The sequence below is a fragment of the Phalacrocorax carbo genome, chromosome 10 (assembly GCF_963921805.1).
Source record: "Phalacrocorax carbo chromosome 10, bPhaCar2.1, whole genome shotgun sequence".
In the NCBI taxonomy this organism is placed as follows: domain Eukaryota; kingdom Metazoa; phylum Chordata; class Aves; order Suliformes; family Phalacrocoracidae; genus Phalacrocorax; species Phalacrocorax carbo.
In genome coordinates this window covers 26199560-26227030 of record NC_087522.1, presented here as the reverse complement: position 1 = coordinate 26227030, position 27471 = coordinate 26199560, and the positions used below count along the sequence as shown (strand labels likewise).

Genomic DNA, 27471 nt, shown 5'->3' with positions numbered 1-27471 from the left:
ACTAGTTCTTTTATTGTACCTGTCACCAAATCAGTTACACTACCTCTTTCACAAAAATAGAGGTGAAACTATCAGCTGAAGGTGAGTCATGAAGCCAAGCAAAACTGAACACAGAGCCCACCTGTTCCAACAGCTAGCCCTACAGTGAACCAAATAGAGCACAATCTAGAACAATGGGTATTTTTAATTTTATATGAAGCATTATGCTGTATCTTCTTACAAGTCCATATTTGCAACCCCAACAACAGGTAGAAGGCAGCGTATTATGTGGGCCTTATGTGTGGAAAAATAGATTTAGACAGATTGACTTACAGTAAACATGAAGTGGAAATGTTTACATTTCATGTAATGAAAAGAACCATTACTAAATCAACTTGTAAATTTATCTGTAAGGAACAGAATTACAGGCAGTACCAAAAGGCCAGGCTGGACAGTTCACCATGCCCTACAAAAAGCTCCCCAAACTTTGGTACCCCAAAATATATAAAACCACACAGAACAATAAAAAGAAAGCATGAATATTTGGGTCTTTTTAATCACAATAACATACCATTGGAGTGAAGTAGCCACTTAACAGCTGTTGACAAAGCAGAGTGGGGAAAAAGGCAGGTTCCAATGTAGTTTATACCTCTGCTCCAGGACAACTTGTCCACAACATAAATAATTTTTAAAATATATATATTACAAAACAGTGCAATATGTTGAGCTGGTTTAACATACACTAGTCCAGCCTAGCTTGGTCAAGTAATCTGTAGCTCCACTTAACAGAATCTACCTGTATGACAATGAAATTTTAATCTGAGTTCCAAGTATTGTTTTGTAACCAACTATGCACTGATCTTAGAATATTATCTCATAGCCCATAATCTGCTCAGAGTAACTCATAAAGAAGCAACAAATGCTGTACTGAAATTAAGATGCAGGAGACCAGCAACTATTTTTTTCCATCCATAAATCTCTTACTAAGGGGAAAGATGTAAAGCCCTTTGTTTTAAAATTATCACAACTAACATAAAGCAACTGTCTATTCCAGCATCTTGTTATGGAACTGTGGGAAAAAATAGTCAATCTACTTTGAATCATTCAAAACTACCAAAGCGCTTACAATTTTCCAGCCTAATATTGCTAAAATATCCCTGAAAATGGAATTCTATTTATAATGTAAAAGCTACAACTATTTAAAAAAAAAATCTTTCCATTTGTTGTTCAATCACCTCAATAGTATTTACAAATATCACTAAATTAGACAGTGGTGCCTTCCAGAAAAGTGTGCCCCTCTTGAGGATATCTTTTTGGAGATAAAAGTCATGAAGGAAATTTTCGTTATATGCCTAATTCTGACTTTGAATTGCTGGGTGAACATGGACTAGTCACTACCTTTTATTTTTAGAAAAATTAATCTATTTATTTAAAAAAAAATCCTTATAAAGGGTTCAGTAATACCTGGAATGTTTAATCCAGTCTCCTGCATTTCATGAACCCATTCAAAACAAAGTCCAAAACATTTCATCAACACTTTTCCTGTCATTAAAGTTGAATTTTAAAAAGACGCAAACTTTGAATGTGCAACAGCAACAAAACAGAATTCAAGGATGCCAGCCACACTGTAAGTGCCTGCAACTACAGAAGTGTTAGTTGAAAATACCTACATCACCTCAGGAATATGGAGGGGCGGGGGAAAGAAAAAAAAAAGGAAACACTTCCCCCCTCCCTTCCCCATTTGACAGGGGCAAACTGATTTAACTTTGAACTCAGACACTAAACCCATACACCAGGCCAGGACTACTTTCCCAATACCACAGGAAGAATCAGACACCTAACTCAAAGTCCTACCATCAGTCAATGGCAAATTGCCTCTGCTTCAGAAGACGCTAAATAATGTACCAATAAGAGAAGAATAAGAAAATATATATTCCCCTCCGCTCTCTATAGGATACCAGTGGTAGCCCTGAAGAACAGAATTTGTAAAAGTGGAAACTTTACGACAAATATTTTCTTGGCTGCTTTATCCTCTTTCTCAGAGATCTCTGTTATCCCAGTACCAACAAATCTCATATGCTCATTTTTAACTTCTGGCTCAAGGATCAACCTTGTCATCTTACACAGTCTTTTTAAATAAATATATAAAACATCATCTTGAACCACGGAGTTTCTTTCTCCCCATTACTGATACTGTAAGACTAGACATCATCCTTTGATTTTCAAACAAGATTTGTTATTAAGTTTATCCCTCAGATGTATTTATTTTAGGTTGTTTCTCTCCCATATGTGCCCTCACACCCAATAAAGACTATTCCTATTTCATCCTAGGCTTTAATTGCCAAATTATTTCATTCTACTTTAAGAAGGCAAGTTCATTTTCAGCATAATCACGCTAACAGTTCTTTCTTTTCCAAATGAATTGATCTTTTCTGAGTGTGACTGATCAGAGCTATATACCATCCTAAATGCAAATCATCCAATACTTTATTGGCTGGTCCTATCTTTTTAAAAAGCTAGAAACCAGAATCATGTTACTCTCACTTAGAATGTCTTAGAATAATGTTACACTCACAAAGCCACACCACCTGAGAAGGATCAGCATCAGGATCTGGGTTGTACAATAATCTACCTCTGATTACCAGTCTAGTTATACCACGACTTCTTGTCAGCACTCAAGCATGTGAATTTGCAATTTTTTTTTCATGAAACTTAAATCATTTTCTACTACTCCAAACACATAAATCATTCTCTACTACTAAGCGTGATAATCCTGCCTTCTCTTTTCAGAAGCACAGCAGCACACAGACCAGCTTTTTAGCAAAGTCACTTGCTTATTTCATTGCTGGCTCTCTGTAGAGAGTAGCTGGCAGAGAAGTGACTGAACCTGTGTTAGGGAAATTACAAGAAAAAAAATCAATTTAAACAACAAAAGCAATTAAAACAAACAAAATCAGCTAAAATGTTACACTGAATGTTTTTTCATGTTTGGTAAAGAAAAATGAAAAATTATTCCTTCTGTAAACCAACTGACGCTCAGAACATGTTTTTCGGTTTTAAGACATGAGAGAATCTTGTTTTCTAATGGAGAAACAGTGATTTAGCTAAAACACTGAACTTCATTTCTCTTATACCCATCAATCCATCTGTCTGGTATCGTTAGTTGCTGATACTAAGGAATTTTCCTTAAACAAATATGGAAAGAAAGAACACCCCAGGGAACAGAGGGAAAGGTAATATTTTTATACATATATTTAAAAAGATATAGAATATTATCTCTATATATGTATTTTAGAAAAATATGTATTTTATTTTATATATATATACATATTTTTTTCTTTTCTTTTTTTTAGTTTAAGGTTCCTTACTGCTAAGAGTTGAAGAAAAGCTGGAATATGCTCAAATACTTAATATGCAAGGATCAAAGCCAAATCACCTAACTTCTACTGCACAAAGAAGAAAGGCCCTCAGGAATTAGCTGTTTTGCAGTGAAGTGCACAGGATTCTTTCTGCGGTTCAGTTTTGTAGGGGAGGTTCCCCTTCAAACAAGCTTTAACTACCACAGGTTTGAGAGGACGTGCAATTGTTCAATATAATTCTACTTTAATCAAACAAGATACAGATTTGGAAGCATTATTCCTCAAAAATCCTCAACACAAGCCTAAATGACAGATTTCCTCACACTTGTTTCTCTTTATCAGCTATAACTTGGACACCTTTACTTTGTTCTAAAAGTACACCATTTTTAATGGCACAAATAATAATTATGCGCAGAATTCAGTACCATTAAGTGCTTATCCTTACTGGAAGAAAATACAAAACAGTTGTTATAAGATAGAAAGTCCCTTCACAATATTGAAGTTTTCACACATGATGGTTTCTCAAGGCACAAATCAAGAACCATATATAAAGCTGATACAGTACACAGAACAGTACACCACCCACTGATTACTTTCATGGACATATTAAAGGGCCAAACTTAATAACTTAAGTTATTAAATAACATCCCAAATATAAACACATTTTTAACCTATTCACTTGCTAGGAGGTGACGCTGTGCAGTTCTCAAGTTCTTTCCTGCTCCCCTCCTTCAAGACACATTGGCCCAATCACTCGACTCATTTTTCCCTTTTTTTTAAAAAACACGTGACTCTAGCTGACACATCCCAATATTCCCAGAAGACAGATCACAACTGTTCAGTGCATCAAGCCCCACTTTACGAAGTTTCATGTATGCTACAGTGACATTGCTAACACATTACGCAGTCACATGCATAGTGCAAATTTGGGGAAAATTTGGGAAAATGCTGCAAGCACGGGACATCTATTAGCTCTCTCAAACCCAGGAAAATATGTTATGTTTCTTTTCCCCAGAGTCCCACTTCTTCTGAGCCATGTGAAGTGCCATCTGTGCTTCCCAACCTGGCAAGCTAAAAATCTGCTGTCATTTGTTTCACCAGTGAGCAAATTAAAGGCAAAGACTGTCCTTTTTAATAAAACAACAAGACTTACAAATGGCAATCTAGATCACGGCTCCAAAGTGATGAATGGCAAGCACAGTTAGTTAAAGGGTCATAGGGAGGAAAGGGTGGCACAGAGGAGAATATCTTCAGAGCTTCTGATCTTCTGATCTCTGTAAACTAACACGAAAACTAAGGGGAATAAAATAAGAATAGCTGGAAATGTCAGAAAGTAAACAAAAATATGGCTCAACTGACACAACACATTTAATACTACATAAAGTTAGAGGGCATGCTTGGCTCAGTAAGGTGGAGCAGGAAATCTTGCCTCATATACTTGTTCTGAGATCCAGAACACAACAGAAGGCAAACACTCCATGTAACATCAAAATGAGAAAGTTACAGTGAGAAGGAAAATTTAGACCTCCTATAAATTACCAAGAGAGAAAATTTAAGTGGATGAGGGCTTTGGAAGGACTGTTAGGAGAGGTTGATTTTTTCTCTTCAGTTCTTTTGTTTTCGGGTTGGGGTTGGGTATTTTTTTCCCCCCTAGACAGCTTGCAGAATCATTCAAAGCACAAGGTTTAACATTAATGATTCACAGGAGCAGCCTTTCAGGAAACAGATCACAGGTATAACTGAGTTAACCTCTAGTTGGTAACTGACTTGACTACTGGATTTATGAAAGTTAACCTAAAAGGTTACATCAATATACTAATGCCTGAAGCTTTCCCAGACACTGAAATGCAAATTATCATGTTAGAACAAGCCCTGAAATACTTTTCATAAAGGCCAACTGCACTCTACCAACCTCTGGGAACAATCTGAGGGTTATCACATGGCTGGGAAAACTTCCAAATGGTACTGCACATGCAGCTACCTGTTCTGAAAGCTGAGAGATTAACAGAAAGGACAAATCTCAATCCATGCCAGCTGTCCTCAATACCAGACAATGGTCCACTTTATTAATGTTGATGCAGCCAAAAGGGATTTGAAACCAAACCAGCTTAAGGAAACCAAAACTAAGTGCAAATAAAGTCTGGAAGAGTACACAAAACTACGGAAAGGGCACATTAGTAACCATCTTTAGAAATTTAACCAACAGAATGAGGAAATTTAGAGGCAAGGAAATCACACTGAGAGAACACTCTCTTTAGACACAGGCTACTGAAAGAAAAGGCTGAAAAAAGCTGCCAGGAAAGCCCTGTTAAGAAACTTATTAAGTGAGAATACAGACAACATAAAGAAGAAATAAAGCCTGAAATGCTGGCAAAACCTGTTCTCTTCAAATAAGGTCAGGAAACTCGATAAGAAACAAACCTGAGTTTGAATTTGAGGAAGGAAATTGTGCACTACAGTCACATGATTATTTCTTATGGGCTACAGTAATTAGTTCAAAAGAGAAAGCCTATCCTATGAAAAGACAAGGCTATGAATACAATGTTTGACAGTCACAGCAAAAAAAAATAAGATTCAAATCAGCAAGCTTCACAGAAGACAGACAGTACCATGTGTGTCACTGGAAAACAACCGTGATGTTAAAAACACAAAAAGTAACATGGCTGTAAGCCAAAAAAAAAATTCTATTTGTTTCCATTTCATCTTTATATACAGAAAGCTAGAGGGTCTTCCTATTAATTATGAGGGATTATTTTAAACTGTGGGATTTAATTCAGCATATCAAACTTAAGATATAAAGGAGATGAAGTCTTTGAAAAATTAAAAAATATACACCCTACTACCCACTACAAATACCAGCTACCCCTACAAATACCATTACTCAATCTTTTAGCATCAGAGAAATTTGTATTGAAAGAGAATTGAACATGCAACAGAAATACCAACACCAACAGAATTACTAAGAATTCTTTATGTATCTATTAAAACAATTCACGTAGTAGCAGATTAAAAGAAACAGCATCTTCTGCTGTGCCTCAGATGCCTACCCTATTACTTCCTCTTTCTCTTTTTTTTATTCCTTCTCTGAAAAGGTAAGTTCTTCAAACCTGCCCACAGTCAGCACAGTTTGATATTTCTATGGAAATTATACTAAGAATTCATACATAATTTCACCTTTCATTTTAAGTGTTTCAAACAAGAACCAAATAAAAATCATAGCGTTTAATTCTGAAGTCTATCATCAAACAACAGCTTGAGTGGCTCTGCTTTTATTAACTGATTGGTCAAATAGCAGTAAAGTGACATTAACAAGACCGTGGTCAACTTCACTGCTGTGACTCAGAGCCATACCAGCAGCTGTGCAGATTTCAAAGACGGTATCAGTTTCATACTGCTGCCGCTGCTGCTCCGTGGGAAGGCTACAAACAGATACAAGCAGCGCTCGGCATCCAGGAAGCTGAGGAAAAAGGAAGACACAACACTGCTTCCCCTGAGATGAGACAGCACTGCAGCTTCATGTTTATCAGACACACGCTAATCAAAGGTAGATCTTCAAACAAAGGTCAAGAAAACTATTGAAGCTGAGATTCTAGCAATTAAGATCAAAGAAGTGGTCAGGGATTTTCAATAGAAAAAATCTGAAAGACCTTTTTGAAATTTGCCTGTTAGGTGGCTGATAGTGCCTGATAACGAAGGAAGCTGAAAATTTGTATTGAATATAATTCCATTAGCATGAATATTATACAAAAAAAGATGCAATTTCAGTACACCAGAAAATGCCTTTGAAACTATTCCTTGATACTACACACCAAGCTTTATGGACCCTAAATGTCAGGGGAAAAAACATGCTACATTTCATTTCAGAGAGGTTTCAGGTCTTTTAAGTTGCTTGTATTTGAATAATCTTTGACACATCTTTTCCTTGTGCGTGCTTCACCACAAACAGACTAAAATAGTATATTATTAAGAAGAGACTATCATTAAACGTATGCATGAAGGTTCCTCCTGAAGTGTTTCTGTTATTTTCCTACCTCCCACTTTTACTATCCATTAGGCAATCTTGCATTCCTCTCTTATTCCTCTGATGCTTAATTTATGACAGAAATTTTTAGAAAATTATACATATGTCTTCCTTCCTCTGGGATAAAACACAAATAACATTTCTAAACTTATGTGTTGAGTTTAATCAAGCTGAATTTCATCTTTTTATCTTTCAGTCCGGAAGAAAGCAAACAGACTCACTGCAATGAATTTACTGTGGGTGAAAGGCTCCAACTGAGAGTTCTTCATTCATTCCCATAAACAAGTATATATTGTTAGTAATTCAGGTTTCCCTACACTGTCCAACGACTGTGGTACAAGCTACCCTATGTGACCAATATTAGATATAATCTAGTATAATTATGTAGTTTGTATACGTGTATATCTATGTATAATATGGATATGTATTGTCTATACTATATGCATAGTTTTCATACAGCAAAGAACTTCATAAATTATACCAAACATCACTTCTGTTTTCCTTTGTAGCAACAGCTTCACATAGCCTAGATCACCCCTTCCCACAGCAGTCAAGACGTGCTGACAGACACCATGCAAAGAAGACAAGGCAGTACTAAAACACCAAGGGATATGGAACCACGAAACTGGGGTTTCTGCTAAATTCTAACCCCAGTAAGAGAAGGATAGGAAAGGAAAAGGCAGAATGTGGAAGAACTCAGGGAAGCATAAAAGCAAAAAACATTGAGATGTAATCTTAAGCCTGATGTAAAAGCACATTTTGTAGTAGCTTTCACTATACGCATAGTTTTACAGAAATGGAGTCTGACATCAGACCTGTCCATCACTGAACTCATTAGAGAGCCTACTGGATAAAGGAGGACAAACTTGTCACTACGCTTCATCCATCTCCATCAGGAAACAGAAAGTCTAAAGCTGAAAAAGAGCATGATAAAAGATAGCTGAGAGACAAAATGTTTTGTTCAGGCTCAAAATGCATCCTCAAGAACCAATGACTCTTCCTTCCAAATATCTCTTCTCCACACACTACACATGCTGAACAAGTAACTATCAACAATTACACATATGTAGTAAGTGCAGCTTAAGGAAGACAGGCTCCTGCAATAGTATAAATACCATCAGAAATCACAGTTCAAAAGACAATATTCCATTCTGATTCAGCACATTCCAGCAGAAGCTTTTCACACTGATGTATGTGCTACTAATAGACCACAAAAAGTATTTACACTGATTATTCTTAAAAACTCTCACACTGTATTTTGGGGTTGTTTTTTTAATGTTAGTACATACTAACTGTGCACACCTGGGACTAACCACCTTCAAAATAACAGTAAGTCTTCACACAGCACATCCAAACACAGCTGAAGAATTCTCAGATGGGAACCCTCAGTTAACAGCACTTTTTTCTCTATAATCACATTTGACCTAACATAGAAATTAAAAATGCCATATTCTAAGGACTCTGAGCTCCAGATGCCCTTCAAGCATCATCACCCTTCAGGTGATGGCAGTTAATAAACACCACATTGATGCAACATTTTCAAGCAACAACCAAGAAAAGAACTGTCCAAAGGAGCATTCCATACACTTCCAATCCAAAGCACTTACTGTTTCAAAAAGCACAGTTAAAGCTGCCACCACTTCTGATAAAATATGTCTAAGCCAGATAAAGAAAAAGTCAGTCTCTGTGTGGTTGCTTCTGCCAGAGAAGGCAAGAAGTTTAAGCAACAATAATGCTATGCATTTCTAAGAGGCTTCAGGAGAAAAGCCACTAACAGAGACTATCAGTCTAAAGACTCCCCATTTTTTTACGATTTTGAGGAGCACTTGAACAACAAAAATGGCACAGAGAAACATTAAGTACATGAATGGTTCTTTACTGCCCTAGAAGTTAGATCAATGGAAACCCCCTCAATAAATTAAAAACTGTACTGGCTAAATATCTTTGAATTGCAGGCGCCACTGAATTACACCCACTATTTACAAACTTCTCAGCAGAAAACAATAACTTTCCGGAACTCCCAGGATGCACGTTTGCTAACACAGTGGGAGCATATTGTAACATTTCTCATCAGTCTCATAAGAAAATATATTCAAATAAACATTTGATGACTGTGGAAAAGTGTTTCCATGTTTACATTAGCTATATAAACATTTACAGAGTCAGAGGAAGGCTGTTCAGAATCTGTATGCACCTTTGCGACAGCACTCAAGAACAAGATACAATTTTGCTTACTATTTTTCACTTTTATTTTCAAAAATAACCATGTAATCGATACCTTGGTTAACATTTCTGATGGGACACTAAACCATACCTCCATATACTAGCTCAGATTTTTAGAAACATAAAAAATTAGTCACATAAATCTATAAAACAAAAAGCCATCAAGATTAATCATTTATTTTATTAAAAAATCTGCAGCAAAACACATTCAAAATATCATATGGATGCCTTAACCAACATGGCATGACTTGACAATACCTAAAATCTTTACAACACTGTATCATAGCCAATTTTATGCTTGTCTTCTAAAATACACAATTCTTTCACAAATCTCTACTTTAAGGAGAGGGCTCTCTGCCCAAGAAAGCAGGATGTTATTTAACCAAGAGCAAAACTGCAATCTGCCAGGTCAAAGTACTACAGAAGGGACCCCCAAAGTTACAAACCAGTTGTGCTGATTTTGGCTGAGATGGGGTTAATTCTCCTCACCATGGGGGCTTCCCGCGCTGGGAGGGGCGGGGCCATGGCAGGGGCGGCTGACCCCAACTGGCCAATGGCATGTTCATTCCATACCACGTGACACCATGACCAGTATATTAAGGGGGGGGCAGTTTGGGGCTCGGGAGCGGTTTGTTTCGGCGGTTCGTTGCCCTTCCCCCCTCCTTTCGCCCCTCCCCCGGGGCTTTGCGCCTCTCGTTGTTCTCCTTTACATTGCATTTCTGTTGTTGTTTCTTTTAATTTGAATTATTAAACAGCTCTTATCCCAACCCACGGGCGTTACCCTTCTGATTCTCCCCCCCATCTACCGGTGGGGGAGTGAGCGAGTGACTGTGTGGGGCTGAGCTGCCGGCTAAACCACGACCGCAGTAAAATTTACGTTCTATTAAATAAACAATCAAAGATCAGCTTGGGGGGGGCACGCGGGGGTATACATGTCACATCAACAAAAACTGCAGATAAAAAGGAATTTATATATTTAATCTTTTCCAAATAACAAGTGATATCAACTTGACATAAAAACTTGGACAAAAGGATATCTTAATGACAGCTGAAACTCAAAACACTGAGCTGCCTGAACTGCTGTCCATAAGGAATAGTATCCTTAAGTACTGAGTGAAAGTTAATTTCAACAATTCAGCACAAACTCACAGGCACTTAAACTGAGAATTCAGTTAAAACTCCCTCAAAAAATAAACAACTTTCTCAAGTAAAAATATAGAAAAACACTGCCATTATGTCTTCAGGTAAACTAATAAGACACCCTCATTTAAAAAATTATTTTCCATCATTTTACTTACCTGAACAAGATCACATCCTCCCTGCAGAAATGCTATACTGCTACCTACCAGTTCCCTACTTTCTGCAAAGTGTCACTAGAACTTGAACAATTCACTTGGCCTTAGCCAATAGGTCTAACCTAGCATAAAAATTCCTTTACAGTTATTACAGTCGATTTCAAAAGCATAGGAAAATCAAGTCCTATTACATGTTAATATATTTATCAAACAAATTTCAACAAGAACTAACCATAACTGCAAAAACTGCCAACCAATAATCAGAATTCAGACCTTCCACAATTACATGCCTCAGGGATTTCCACTAACAGTTTTGTGCTCCTTCTTCATAATTCATTTAACCCTTTCTCAGGTCTAGTGCATTCCATCCTGCAACTGACATAAGGTGAAGAATATTACAGATTCTCACATTCTTTCTGTAAATTAAAAAAAAAAATCAAGGTGGAGACAGGACAATGGAAAGAAGTTGATAGGTATATCAGAAGACCATTCAACTAAATACAGAATCATTCCTAGTGCTTATGCAATGACTAACAAAATGCTTGTAGAAAGCATAACTGAGACCCAAGAAGCCATTTTGCAATTAAGACCCATACACAGCTTGAACTCTAGTGACTGCACGCTCACGAGATGAATAGCCTCAGTATCATTTTGGCACAACTATCTTTTTGGAATCCAGTCTCAACTACAGGGAAAAGGGTTCAATGCCAACAGAAGAGCATCCTCCCTTGGGAAAACAAACGTCAAACGACAACACTGCAATGAATAACAGAATGGGTGAGGTTGAAAGAGATCTCTGAAGGTCATCTTGTCCATCACCCTGCTCAAGCAGGTCTACCTAGAGCTGGTTGACCAGGAACACGTCCAGATGGCTTCTGAGTCTCCAGGCAGCTTCTGAGTGTCTCCCAAGAAGGTGACTCCACAACCTGTCTAGACAACCTGTGCTAGTGTGTGATCACCTTCGCAGTAAAAAAGTGGTTCCATATGCTCAGACAGAACGGCCTGTGTTTCTGTCTGCACCCACTGCCTCTTGTCCTGTCGCTGGGCACCACTTAAAACAGCCTGGTTCTGTCCTCTTTGATCTTGACCAAGAGACAGTTGCATGTTTAGGAGTTACTGGCCCACATAACATTTAATCTGAGGAGGCACAGACCTGTGCTGTGCTGCTCAAACTCCTTGGCTGCAAGCTAAACTCAGCCAAGCTAATTGTAACAGAAGAGCCTGCAAGTAGTTCCCCTGTGCTACCAGTGATTACAACACCGGTGTGGTCTAACCTCTACCTAAAAGCGCAGCAAGAATTTATCATGAGAACACCCTTTAGAAATAGAGCTGTTTTCTTGTGAGTGAATTATGTAATAGCTCAAAAGACCAGAAGGGAGAGCTTCTCTCCACAGTCAGGATCTGCTCTGCTCTGCACAGTACACCAGGGGAAAATACACTCAGGCTCTGTCTGGTATAGACATGGGCTGCCCAGCACCTGGAGGGAGGCAAGATTTATTCACTATCTATATTTCTCTTTTTAGTCTGCCTTATTAAAGCAGTTATCTTATTAAGCCATTTGTTGTTGGGCCTTTCTTACTGGGATCCAGAAAGTAAACTGCACTGTTTCTCTCCTACTTCACCTCCACTCCAGTACACCCTTCTGGTATTTATATACATTGATAAGGTTCCCCTGAGCTTTATCTTCTCTAGGCTAAACAGTTCCCAACTCTCTCAGTCTTTACTCATAGGAGAGATGGTCCAGCTCCTTCATCATCTTTGCGGCTCTTTGATGGACTCTCTACAGCATGTCCATGTCCCTCTTGCACTGAGGAGCCCAGAACTGGACACAGTACTCCAGGTATGGCCACACCAACGCTGAGCAGAAGGGAAGGATCACCTCCCTTGAACTGCCGGCAACATTCCTCCCAGTGCAGCCCAGGGTACTGTTAGCCTGTGTAGCTGCAAGGGCACATTCATGTCTCATGTTCAAGTTGGTGTCCACCACGAACCCCAGGTCCTTTTCTGCAAAGCTGCTTTACAGCCAGTTGGTGCCCAGCAAATGGGGTTGTTTCTCCCCAGGTGCAGGACTTGGCACTTCCCCTTGCTGAACTCCATGAGGTTCCTGTCAGCCCTGTTCTCCATCCTGTTGAGGTCTCTCTGAAAAGCAGCACAACCCTCAGGCATATCAGCCACTCCTCCCAGTTTTGTGTCACCAGCCAACATGCTGAGGGTGCACTCCCCTCCCATCATCCAAGTCACTAACAAAGATCTTAAACAGGACTGGACCCAGTACTGACCCCTGGAGTACACTGCTAGATATTGGCCTCAAACTAGACTTGGTGCCACGGATCACCACCCTCTGGGCCCAGACATCAAGCCAGTTTTCAATCCACCTCACTGTCTGCTCATCCAGCCCATAGTTCATCAGTTCCTCTGTGACAATCTTCTGGGAAATACTGACAAAAGCCTTACTGAAGTCTAGACAGACAATACCCACTGTTCTCCCCTTGTCTACCAAACCATCACAGAAGGTTATCAAAGTTGGTCAAGTATGACTTCCCTTGGTGCATCCATGCTGACTACTCCTGATGACCTTCTTGTCCTTCATGTGCCTGGAAATGGTTTCCAGGATTAGCTGTTCTATCACCTTCCCTGGGATCAAGGTGAGGCTGACTGGCCTGTAGCTCCCTGTGTCCTCCTTCTTGCCCTTCTTGAAGATAGGAGTGGCATTTGCCTTCCTCCAGCCCTTAGGCACTTCTCCCAGTTGCCATGATCATTCAAAGATTATTGAGACTGAGAGTGGCCTCACAATGGTTGGCCCTCCATATACCATCTGGATATAGCCAAGAAAATAACTTGTGTAAGGAAAGAAAGAGAGCAGGTTGCCAAAACACAAAAAATGCCTTTATAAAAGGGCAGTGGACTCAGGTCTCCCCATAATACGGAGCATTTTCTGGGGGAAACGGCATGAGTGTTCCCTGCTTAAATATCAGAAATGTAGAGTGAGAAAACACAGACAAACCCTCAAAGTAAGACCAGTGAGAAAAAGATTGCCATATAGGAAAAAAAATAAAATCTTTTTAGTTTGTTTCAGCAGAGAATCAACTGTAACTGTGAACGGACCAAAACTGGAGACATGCATCCAGCTAACTAATCCTCTTAGGTAGGTATATAAATCTGACAGTTCCCCTTCTATACTTGTGAAGAATAAGCAAGCCCACCCTAAACAGCCACAGCATTCAGGTAGTGAACCTGAGATTGACAGAGTTGGAAAAGCAGATGTACTCACAATCTACATAAGAAAATGTACCATGAAAGGCAGAATCCTGGAAGTCCTAACTGAAAATAGTTAGTGACAAAATAGTAACTGTCTCTGCAAAGCAGGGACAAAGGATCCTATTTCCTATAGGACTTTAGAAAACAGTGGATTTGGAAGTAAGCAAAAATCAATGTTCTGTAAAATGGTATCTCAAACTCATTCTGTGGAGAGTCCAGAATCAAAACGCCTCTTGCTGAGAGATACCAGCATATCCTGTTACATCTCAAGACATGGTTTTATGATGTTACTGTCAGATTTCAGTACTCAAGATACTTCCTGTTCTTGGCCAAATAGCTTGAAGAAACTGGGGTATACCGGAGACATGTGTTCAACATGCCCAAGGATAAACTGCAACTGATTTTGTGCACACACGTAGAGGTCTGAAGAGCAATCAACTGAATGGAGACAATGTTCTCTCACCACTTCTGTAGACACAGAATCTGCAGAATTATTATCTATCATTCCCTATACATGACACTGCAATACCTTGTACAGGAAAATCAGACAAGCATTTTAAATTATGCTGAACTCTCTGTATCTTATATGTATGTCTAGCTCCTTGAGAGACCAATATTTCTTCACTCTAGTTTGGATTGAATACCTCATCCTGTAAGAGCACTATACATTGTAATCAAGTGGAAAGGAACAATAATAGGGCTTTCTCACATGCATTCCAAGGGTCCTGCTCCCACTGAAGAAAAAAATTACATCAGAAGAAACATCAACAACCTGCTAAGGGATAGCATCCCCTGCTCCCTAGGAACTACACAAAGCACACTCACGTGCAGAGTTTGGAGATGATGTCATAGGGTATAATGTAAGCTGTCATATTGCCCAAATTGCCATCCATCTGTACAGCCTGGCAGGGTAAACTTAAGAGTATTGATACTCAGTCCAGCACAACCTCACTGAAGTTAAAAGACAACAAGAGTTGCAGAGATAATGTCTAGCAGTTCAACCCAAAATCCAGAGTGCTGAATAGGCATCTGCAATGAAAAACAACTCAAGAAGATGAGCTGTCAATGCCATTGCGTCTCAAACAGTGGGCCACATCAGAAAAAGATGTAATTCATACTGTCCTAACTGCTATAACTTGAAAACACCCCAAGCAAAGGATAGAACAAAAAGGAAGATGTTGTACTGTTTAAAAAAAACCAAAACCCAACAGAACTGTGAAACAGACTTATTTAACTAACAGAAATGTGGAGACATCGACCCGATGATTGTAAACTGTGAGCAAGTCTTTCCAAGCCTTTTAAAAAGCTAAAAAACCTAGATCACAGAAAAAGGAAGTGCAGAGACTATCTAAGCATACCAAGACATAGCAGAACACCACAAAGGTGTCTCAGTGAAACAAAACCATACATAGGGGAAACAATTAATATATCCTTTTTTATATTTTTCTTCTGTGCATTCAGACCCTAAGGAACAAATGCTTGTCTAGGCAGCTGAGAGAAACTAAAGATATAGCCTGCCCTGCCATGAATGGTCTTACACAACTTGGGGTGGGAAAAAAACATGAGAGACAGAAAAGAGACCATCAACACACTACTGCAACAGCAAAAACTGTTCAGTCTCAAGTACACACTCACCTAACATGTGAATATCCATACTGATTGCCAAACAGAGGAAGTTGCTCAGCGAACACCCAAAAAGATACAAGATGTCAGCTAAGTACAGTATCAGAAACCTGTATACAGGTCTCAGGTATATTACATATTTTATAATCATAAATAGAGGCATGGAGCTAAAGACCAGGGTTCTAGGCAATCTGAAAACTCACATTTTGAAACAGGTCATTTGGTCAACAGAAATCTCCTTATAGGCAAAGAGTTTAAAGAAGAAAGTTATGTAATTGAATACACTAATAATTTAAATAATTTATTTTTAAAAAAAAAGTCTTATGAACTGTTCAATGAACAGCATATCAGATAAATACTTACTTTACTATCACACACGCATATAAACACCTCCAAAAAAAATTTAAAATCCCTTCCTTGACAAATGTATTTGTACCCATACAAATCAGACTTACTATAAAAAGTTATTATGACATTGTGCAAGTTCTAACAAAATTATTATGAAGTTCAAGATAAGTAATCTAATAAACTAAAGATGCACATTGGGAGGTTGTTGGAACAGAATTCTTACTGTTCTTTAACAAAACCTTTTGGAAGAGAACTGCTTTGAAGAAAGAGCTTAACACACAGCAGGTCAGAATTAACTTCCATAAGATATTCACAGCAATGTTCCACAAGCTTCTAAAAACAGTCTTTACCTTGCAGAATTAATAATGTCATGGTGATGTTCATTGCTATTAACTGTCTCACAGAAGAAATTCTGTGATATTACAGAAAATTATTCACCTTACCACTATAAGTTTATGAAGCAAGCATATAATGAAAGCAGACTCCTAAAAACCATTTACATTCAGAACTAACATTGCTACCATAAAGCAACCGCAGCAGCACAAACTGCACCACATTCCAGAATGACCAATACCTGAACTGTTTAATTTTATTAATGTATTACACATGAAAATAAATTATGTAAGTTATGCTTTATCAATATCTAATATTTGAAGGAACTAAGTAAAATAGTTGGTTCACGGGAAGCTATGCTTTGCTACAGAAATTATCCCTAAAGACTACAGCTTAGCAAATACATTACTTCATAGAATCATAGAATCATTAAGGTTGGAAAAGACCTGTAGGATCAGTAAGTCCAACCGTCAACCCAACACTACCATGCTTCATAAACCATGCCTAGAAGTGCCATGTCTACACATCTTTTAAATACTTCCAGGGATGGCAACTCTACCAGCTCTCTGGGCAGCCTGTTCCAATGCCTGACCACTCTCTCAGTAAAGAAAGTCTTCCTAATATCCGATCTAAACCTCCCCTGATGCAGCTTGAGGCCATTTCCTCTTGTTCTTTCACTACTGACCTGGGAGAAGAGACCAACACCCACCTCACTACAACCTCCTTTCAGGTTTCTGCAACTGCAGAGAGTGATAAGGTTTCCCCTCAGTCTCCTCTTCTCCAGGCTAAAAAACCCCAGTTCCCTCAACCTCTCCTCATAACACTTCATCTCCAGACCCTTCACCAGCTTCGTTGCCCTTCTTTGGACACACTACAGCAACTCAGTGTCCATCTTGAACTGAGGGGACCAAAACCAAACACAGTATTCAAGGTGCAGCCTCACCCGTGCTGATGTGTACAGGGGCACTATCACTGCCCTGCTCCTGCTGGCACACTATTCCTGATACAAGCCAGGATGCTGGTGGCCTTCTGGCCACCTGGACACACTGCTGGCTCATATTTGGCCAGCTGTCAACCAACACCCCCAGGTCCTTCTCCGCCACACAGCTTTCCAGGCACTCCTCAGCAAGCCTGTAGCATTGCATGGGGTTTTTGTGACCAAAGGGCAGGACCCGGCACTTGGCCTTGTTAAACCTCATACAATTGGCGTCGGCCCATTGAGCCAGTATCAAAGTATCAAAAGCTTTGCTAAAGTCCAGGGAGATAACATCCACAGCCTCTCCCTCATCCACTAGGCAGGTCACCCTGTCATAGAAGGAGGTCAGGTTGGTTAGGCAGGACCTGCCTTTCATGAAGCCATTCTGGCTGGGTGTGATCCCCTGGTTGTCCTGCACATGCTTGGTGAGTTCACTCAAGATGAACTGCTCCATTACCTTCCCTGGTACCAAGGTCAAGCCGACAGGCCTGTAGCTCCCCGGATCCTCCTTCTGGCCCTTCTTGTAGATGGGTGCCACATCGGCAAGCCTCCAGTCATCTAGGACCTCCCCAGTTGACCAGGACTGCTGGTAAATGATGGAGAGTGGCTTGGCGACCTCCTCCGCCAGCTCCTTCAGCACTTTTGGGTGGATCCCATCTGGCCCCATAGACTTGTGAGTGTCCAGGTAGAACAGCAGGTCATAAACTGTTTCCTCCTGGATTATGGGGGGTTTATTCTGCTCCTCATCCCTGCCTACCAGCTCAGGGGGCTGAATACCCTGGGGATAACTGGTCTGAAAATAAAGGGGCAGAAACCTCAGAAAAGGATCATTCAAAGATTTCCTCATGTATCACTTCATACTTGAACTACAAAAATTTAAAAAAAAAGTAAAAAAAAAAGATCCCCAGCCTGTCATTTAACAGTAGTTCTTTGCTACAGCCAGCTCTTCTGATTTGAAGACTTGTAACCAAGTCTTCTAAAAGAGTTCCTGTACTCCATGTGCCTTAAAACTGCTTCTCCTCCTTTATTTGTTCCCCATCCCCACTCTGAAAATGTGGAGGTGGAGGGACACAGAGGACTAAAGAACAGGAAGAAACAATAATCATATGAAGGAACTAGTGTACCATGTATTGGGGGGAGACATAAGAACTGATTGCAACTGATTTAACAGATAGTCAGAAAATCACCACCTCAAAATGATGCATTACGAGCTACATAATATGCCTTTGCATACATATCATGACAAATGACCCGGAAAGATCACCTATTTTTAAGGCTGCCAGATACTTTCTTGTAGAAGATTCATTTTTCAGTTTCTTTCAAGTTGCCAAAGGCTTTCCAAGATGACCCGTTCTGTGCCAGGTATCCATGTCAAAGCTGAGCTACTTCAATGTTTTCATTGTATGCAAAACATGTTTTTCCCTTTTCTGAGAAAAGCTACAGAAAAATACGCTTTTGCCCTATTACAAAAGGCTATTTTTTCTTTAAACAGTTTAATCACTTGTGTGCTTTAAGTTCCACATCCATCTTCCTAAGGACAGCAAAATGCATACCCTGACACACAAATGAAGCTTTTGCCAAGCTCACTGTAATGTTATTGTTATTGATTTTGTTTTGATATGTTACAGCTGAGTCACCTATACATTCTGTCTGTACTGACTGCGTTCCAGAACACGGCTTCTGGGAGCTAAGCATCCGCAGTTATAGACCCATAGGATACTACAGTTTGGAAGGGACCCCCAGATGTCCCTAGTCCAATGTCTAAGACAGAGGCTACACAGCTTGTCTGGGAAACCACTTCCACAGCTTGACTATGTTCAGAGAGAAAGTTTTTCCTTATATCCAGTCTGAACCTTCTATTTTTCAATTTACAACCACTGCCTTGTGTCCTCTCACCACACACCTCAGTAAAGAGCCTGACTCCATCTTCTCAGTGATCTCTTCAAAGACACCAGCAGGTTGTTGTTAGATCCCCCCTGAAGCCACCTCTTCTCCAGCTGAACAAACCCAGCTCTCTCAGACTCTCCTCACAGGGCACACACTTCAGCTCCATAACCATCTTGGTAGCCCTCCACTGAACTCAATTCTGTTTATCAATGCCTTTCCTGTATTGAGGGTCCCAAAACTGGGCACAGTACTCTAGATGTGGTCTAATGAGCACCAGGTAGAGAGCAATAATGGCTTCCCTCCATCTACTGGCTATGTTCCTGTTACTACAGCCCAGGATACTGTTGCCCTTCTTTTCCACAGGGGCATGCTGCTGCTGGCCCCTGATTTGAGTGCTGTCCCGCAGGTCCGAAGGTTTCTCCAGCAGAGCTGCTTCCCAGCCAGTCAGTCCCCAGCCTGAATCACTGCAAGGTGCATCTCCTTCCCAGGTGCAGAGTTTTGCATTTGTCCTTAAATTTCATAGGGCTCCAGACAGGCCTTGTGTTCACAGTGCCAAAGTCACTCTGAATGGCAGCCCCGTCCTCATGCTTATCAAGCATCCCTCGCAATTTGGTGTCACCTGCAAGCACACTCATCTTCTAGGGATGAATCCCTGCAGTACCCCACTTGTTACCAATATTCTTACACAAGACCTTAACCACACTTTCTGAGTCCCCCCATCCAACCAGTCTTTTATTCATTTAGTGCCTCATTCACTCATACTGTAATGTCCAAATCTGCATACAAGATATTCTTGTTGGAGACAGAGTTGAAAGCCTTGCTAAAGCTAAGGTAAATGAAATCCACTGTTCTTCCCTCATCCAAAAATTCAGCCACTTTACCACAGAAGGCAATCAGGCTAGTCATGCCTGATTTACCTTTGATAAATCCATGCTGATTGTTCCTGATCACTTCCTGCTTTTTGTGCCCAAAACGTGTTCCAAGAACACCCATGCCCTTATTATCTCTGAATGACACATCATGTTCAGAAAGAAGCCCGTATTTTACTTGTCCAGCTTTTTACTACTGAAGTACTAGAAGAAACTCTTCTTGCTGCTCTTGACCTCGCTTGAAAGTGTCATCTCTAGGTGAGTATTGGCTCTCTTGATGTCATCCCTACATACCAGGACAATGTTTCTAAACTTCTGCTTTGTATCCTGTCTCAGCTTCCACTGCTTGTATATCCCATTTTTGCACTGGACCTCATACATGAGTTCCCTGTTAAGCCAAACTCATCTCTTGATAGGCCTGCTTGTTTTCCAGAGTGTCAGGATGGACCGTTGGCATCAAAATTGCTTCTCAGTGATATCCTGCTGGACCCAGCAAGCATGAAAAAGTAAGCTATCAACATGAACGAAAGGGTGGAAAAGAGGGGGACCAATAGGACTTGACTAAAGAAAGAACTGCAATGTGGGAAAAAGCTGATAGAGTTGACATGGTGAACAGAATCTTGAATTTGGGATAGAGACCAAGTCTGAGAAGGGTGAGAAGACTGATAGGGAAGGAAAAAACAAATTCAGGTGAGAGACCAGCTAGGCAGGAAGACCAGAATGAAGTACAACACTGAAGTGGGAAAACCTCAGAAGGTAGAACAGGAGCCAGTGGAAATGCAGAACAAATTGAGGACGGATCCTCACCATGACAGAGAAATGGAGGTAAAGATGAGGCTAGCGGACAGAATCCTGAGACCAGAAAACAGGAGTGCAAATAGCTGGATAGGATTCAAACAGCGAAAGAACACTGGGTAAACAATTTATTAGTTAGAATCTCCCTGCACAGCAGTTCTGGATCTCGGGTAAGAAGCCCTTTAGCAAGAAATAAAGTGATTACATGAGGAAAGTAGGATCATGATAAAAATTCTGTAATAGGGCAAAAAAGATTGGGACAGGGCGATACTTAAGCAGATATCACAGAAGCAGAAAAATCAGCATCCACCAGAACATGCTCATTCCCAGAGCCCGGAATAGAACCCAGGACTCCAGAGTTTCATCACTACTTTGGTTTTCTAAGATTTTTTTAAGTCACATTTCATTCACAGATTTGGACCACATGTGAATTACAAATTACTAGTATCATCCTCTGCTCGTTCAAGTGGCAGAAGTCTCATGGCAAACTATTGAAATTTCAGCCTTTATAAAGACTTATATGCTATAATGCAATCCCACGTGATAGAAGGTTTCCTCCTGTCCATCAGGGTTGCTGCCTTTTATAATATAGCATGTTGAACATTTTGCTGATACGCAAAGAATTTTTTTAAACAGATAAGCACCAAAAACCTAACCCTCAGTTAAAAAAAAAAAAAAAAAAAGAAAAAAATAGAGTCACAACACAAAAATTAAAGATTATTTGATCTTGTTCTCTGTGCCTTTGTGTGCAAGGTACTCTTGCCGTATTACTGAACTACATGTTAAAAAAATTTAAATAATGACACTATATTATATAAGGGCCTTGTCATATGCACTGCAAATGTTGGCAAGTGTGCTGTTTGTAAGTTAGGTATTGCAGGAAAAGAGAGGGAATTAATATTTTCCTGGAGAATTTTATTTTATTCTGGTTCCTTGCAAGCAAGTCATCTTTTTTTAAAAAAAAATAATAATCACACACTTTCAATGGGTTCAATGGGCGGCAATCCACTCTTCATCAAAATTTTTGACTTAGTATCGCGGGGTTAATGTTGCAGCAGATCTAAGCATTTATACTTGCAGCCTAAATCAACAGCCACCATACTACAAATCAAGCAGTGAGGTCTTTTCTAGCCTATGCGTTCATGGATCCCTGTCAAGGGATCTATAAAAAGTAACAAAGAAAAAGCCAGGTTATTGTTAGTAAATTACATAGGGAGACAGACCTTTATGAGAAAACATTTTAGAACATGCAAGTCATTAAAACACTGATAGATTGTTTTGAAGAATCATATCGTAAAGGCCCTAAATTGGATATTCAACACAAAGGGACACAAAACATATCTCCAGAGACTTCTGTGAAAATATTACTAGTGAAACATGCAGGCACTAGAGACTGAAGGTAATGAAACAGCAAAAGAGGAAATTAACAAGGTACAGTATGAACAGCACATAACAGTGAGGCCCCACATTATTCGATACCAAGAAAAAAGATTCGACACTGCTCACTGAGCACAATCTATGCCATTCTATGCCATATACTGAAAGAAACATTGTAGGGAAAAAATGTAACGTTTAACCATATATTTATAGGCCAAATTACAGTTCTCACAAGAATCCCTAATTCTGGCATTTCATGATTTATAAGAGCTTGACCTTGCAACTTCAAAGTTCTTTGAAGATAGTTTTTGTTGCATGATAGCAAAACATACATGCGGTTTCCCTAAAAAGCACACACATCACTTCACTTGCAGATTATATTCATCATATAAAAGAGATGCATATTAATGCAATCATACATAGTAGGCATCATCTACATTTGTTTTCCGTACTGTATTAGAAGCATATTCTATGACCAAACAGCAAGCTTTTGAATGAGTTTTAAAAAAAATTAAGTCACATTTTCCTTTGACACTAGCTCCCCCTCCAGACCAACCTAAGATTATAGTAATTACTTTTTATTTTAAATTTACTCTGCAACAAGATTTAAATACTGAAGTCCAAATCTTCTTCATCTTTATCCCCTTAAATGTCAATGAACAGACTGATCAGATAATGTACATGTAAAATTATAATTTAGGGGTTTTTTACTGTACATGAATTCCAAGACCAGGAAAACCATTTGGCTTAGAACACATCTGACAGATAAAGCAGCAATTCCACACAGTGAAGAGAGACAGGAATGGACCAAAAATACAATTTTTCAGATTAATTCTACAAACAGTCTGCAATATCTGTAATATATAAACATTCCATTATAACATCAAGCCCCTGTTTGCAGTCCCAATAAAGTGACCATAAACCACAGACACCAAAACAAAAGGAAGCCCCTATGTGGTTTAGTACCACCTTTACTAATTCACTTAAGGTGAATTAGCTCCATTTCTACTGCAGCAAGAATAGCTAACATTTTTTTATTGTTCTAATATTAGCTAGATCTACTACCTCTTCGGTTGTTCAGCTAATCAAACTGCCAACATTTTAAACAAATAAAGACGCAAGAGTAAAAGAGGCAGAAAGCCACAACTTCAAACCTGACCCTCTGTATTCCCCAGCTGTCAAGTGTCCTGCAGCTACATCACTAAAAGAGTGAATTTGCATGATTGCAGGTTGGTTCCTACCTTTCCCTTATTATTGAACTCCTTGCTCAGAAAATATAAATAATTAATGATGCTTTCAACGCTGAAAAAAAAGGTTGTCTCGTTATGTGTTGTTGAGAAAATATGCAGACTTTGCAACACGCTAGTTTGCCAGTTTACGGTACGTATAAAAATGAAACTCTAACAAGTGTTAATAAAAACTTGGCAGTAAGCGTACCTGTAATAACCAGAGAAACAGACGTTACTAGAAATGCATCAAAGCATAGTCACCAACTCCTAATAACTAGCTTGCTTTAGTAACAGAACGAATTTTAACAGAGCCTTCTGTAAAACCACCCCAAGCAGGAACAGCGGCAGCAATATTGGCCATTTATTTCCTTTGGCAGTTCAGACTTCCCTAAAGTTTCTGACAACGTACAGTGGAAAATGACTTAGAAAAAGAAAAAATATTAATACAGTAAAAAAAAAAAAACCTTTTCATGTTTAAACACTTTCTGAAGTATTTACTCCATTAGCTCTCAGTTAACACCTAGACATTAAAATACTCCATTCTGGGGTAGAGGGACTGTGTGCCTATATGTGTGTACAAATGTACACGTGTATACTGAAACATACACATTTCAGCTGACATGTATGTTTCGCTATACACACACACAAAAAAAGACGCTAAGTGCTAATACAAGATCCCAGGCAAAATTAAGACTGTTCTGAACACATGGTTGTTTTCCACATCCACATACGCCCAGCATGTGCATCGTCAGCATACCATATGTGCACTAAGGCCACAAGGGCAGCAGGTACTGCCCCAAGCAACTCAGTCTTTCAACAAGACATTTTTCAGCTGATGCCTATGCCCGTAGGCTTTTTGGTACAATCTGCACCACAGCATTACAGGCTTTACCTATTCTTGTGCCCTCAATGACAAACTCCTGAGAGCAGAGGGTCACAGCCTGATCTTTGGAGAGCATCTAGACCACAGCGCCTACACACTCGCACACACGTGTGAAAGACCTGAGCACCCATGAAGCACAAACCTGACTAGAGGAAAAGTCGCCGGAGCCTCATCAGTAAAATAATCCAACATCAAAGCGCTTAAGTGTGCCGAAACACGGTAAAGGTCGCCATGGGGAAAGCCCCAGGCGACAACCGATGGCTCCGCGCCCTCGTAAGACACGCACTTAGGAGAGCCTCGGGTCCGCGCATAACCCCACGTTTCCCGTGTATTTCCCTCCGCCAAAACCAGGCGTCGTCGGTGGCGGCCGCAGTTCCCGGGACACGGAGAGCTGGCGGCCGCGCTCCCTGTCGCGGGAACTCCGCCGCCCGCCGGGGCAACGCCGCCACCTCCCTCGGGGCCCGGCCCGGCCTCACTGCCGCCGGTGATGCCCCGGGCCCCCCCGAGCCGCGGCCTCCTCAAGGCCCCCGCCGCCGGCTTCGGGCCCCGCCGGCGTCCCTCAGGTAAGGGAGCCCGGGAGGACCCCAGCACACGGCGGGGGACCGGCCCCCTCCCCCGCCACCAACCCCCGGCGGCGGCGGCCGTTGCCGAGCAGCGCCGGAGCCGCAACAGCGGCGGCGCCAGGCCCAGAGGAGGGATGGGGAGCGCTACCCGGAGCGGCCTGGGCTCGGCTCGGCCCGATACCCGCTCCCGCTCCGCCGCTCACCGCTCAGCCCCCGCATCCCCTTACCCGTCTGCGGCGCCGCTTGCCGAGCCCGCGCTACTGTCGCCGAGGGCGTGGGGAAGCGCCGAGGCGAGCGGAGGGGTGGCGGGGCGGAGGGTGGCGGGCGGGCGGGCGCGGGCACCCCGCGGCAGGGGGGTCGGAAGCAGGAACCCGCCGCCGCTTAACGGAGCCGCCGGCGGGCTGAGGAGACGGCGCACGAGAGGCGGGGGAGCGGGCAGGCGGGCGCGCGCCGAGGGCGGGGAGCGCGGCGCGAGCAGCTGACAGCGCCGGCCGGCGTGCGGCGCAACGCGCGCGCCCGGGCCGACTGGCGCGGGCAGCGCGCGCCCCCCTGCACTAGGAAGAACTCCGCCGCGAGCGCGCGCCCTGCCGGGAAACGGCGGCCTATGAGAGCGCGAGCCAGGCCCCTGATGCTGCTGGAGTGTTGGCGTCACGGGGCGCCGGGGAGCGCATGCGCGGCGGGGGATGCGTGTCGTTCGCCTTCCCAGCCGCCCAGCAGGCGCGGGGCCGCAGCGTGGTGGGAGGGGCGCTGGGGAGCGCGAGGGGAGCGGCCGGGCCGTGCGGGTGGCGGTGGCCGCCCGCGTTCCCTCCTCCTGCGGGGGGACTCGGAGCAGATGCGGCGCTGGGAGGGGCCGTGTAGGGCAACCCTGACCAGCCGTTCAGGCCCCCGGAGACCTCCCTCCACCGGGGTCGGCGGTAGTTCCCCGGCGGCGGGGCCGTGTAGGCCGGTGCCCGCCGAGGGGCCGGGAGGCGCTGCCCGGAGACCCGGCCGGGGCTGCTGCCTGCAACAGGCAGATCTACGCCGGCAGTGCTGCTGCATCGTGCTTAAGGAAGAACCCCAGTATGGTCTGTTTGATTTTTTTTAAATACAATGATCCTACAAAGGACAGAAAACTCACAAGATTTTGTGATAAGAGAGTAAAGTAACTGTTCTTTGTCTGCTGGGTGAGAGCAGGACTCGGGAGAGGCCTCCCCGAAGCACCCCTGACTAGGCTGACTGCTGCTTCAGCACGTGTGACTCGTTCCGCCTCTGTGGCTTTATCCGACTGCTTCCTGAAAATGCACATAAACACGGGTGAACTCGGGGAGATGCAGAATTTCAGGGCGTTCAATGTAACTATAATTTCTGAAGCATTCACGTGGGAAAGCTGTGCACATTTTCAAAGTTTGTAACATGCACTGGGAATGTTTCCGTGTTCTCAGGAGATGAAATGGCAGAGATGCGGAGGTAGTGCGTGGAGTGGAAATCCCAGCAGGAGTATGTTTCAGTATCCTATCATTTGTGTAGAAGCTGGAGCTAGTAGGGATGGATTTTTTTGTAACTATCACATCCTTCTTAGACCCCCTCCCAATTTTGGAAGACCTGTCCTGCATATCAGTGCTCTGTCATGTATTTGTTCACATTTATCTTCTCCGGCTTGTTCTACAAGCCCTCTTTTCCCCAACACCCGCCCACCACCACCCAGAACTAACCATTCACAAATGTGCATGATTATAAGGTCTATGGAAGTGTCTCTTGGCTTTTCTCTTTTGACTTCGTATGTTACGGGTCGGCTGCCTGCTAACATGGAGCTTGGGGTACAGCTGCTGTAAGCGTTGTCTGGCGGACAGAAAGAAGAATTATAATATTCTGTGCCTATAGCAACCTTCCAGAGAGATCTGGAAATGCAAAAATAATTAATATATCTGTTTTCCCTAAGGTCTTCCCTAACTGACAACACTGGAGGTGAGTTTAGAAGTTGAAATTGTAAGCTGGTTGCCAATGGCTGTCAAGTACTGAGTTACTGCTGCTACCCCCTATTACTGTGACAGGTATAATTACTAAGAATTATATTGCGGTCATGCCTACAAAGTTAACCAAGGATTTGGATTCCAAAACCCATTGCATTAGGTACAATGTTTATACAGGTCAAAGAACAAAACAATCGTTATTTCAAAGGAGCTTGGAGACATTTTCCATTTGTGATATAAATCTGCTAGTGAACTACGAGTGAGGCATGCATAAGAAAAAAACTAAACTGTCATTAATAACTTTAAAGTTGCTGTCTGACCATCCCTTCATGGAAGAAAAAAAAAACAGTGCCACAAATCAAAAGCATCTGAAAAGCCTAAATATATGCAAAAAGGCCCAAAGTACAGTAAGGGAAGGAGGCCTCCATCCCTGGAAACATTCCAGGTCAGGCTGGACGGGGCTCTGAGCAACCTGATGTAGTTGAAGATGTCCCTGATCACTGC

General features: G+C 41.6%; 1 protein-coding gene across 3 annotated transcripts in view; it reads right to left on the bottom strand.

Moving 5' to 3' along the window:
- FUT8 (fucosyltransferase 8) overlaps nt 1–25617 on the bottom strand; it is a 135977-nt gene extending 110360 nt beyond the window's left edge. For 2 of the 3 annotated variants that reach the window (XM_064462712.1, XM_064462713.1), the window contains exon 1: nt 25246–25617. The gene's annotated coding sequence lies outside the window, so the exon portion shown is untranslated. The remainder of the gene's footprint in view (nt 1–25245) is intronic. The other variant, XM_064462714.1, reaches the window with a different exon arrangement.
- Nucleotides 25618–27471: the final 1854 nt, after the last annotated feature.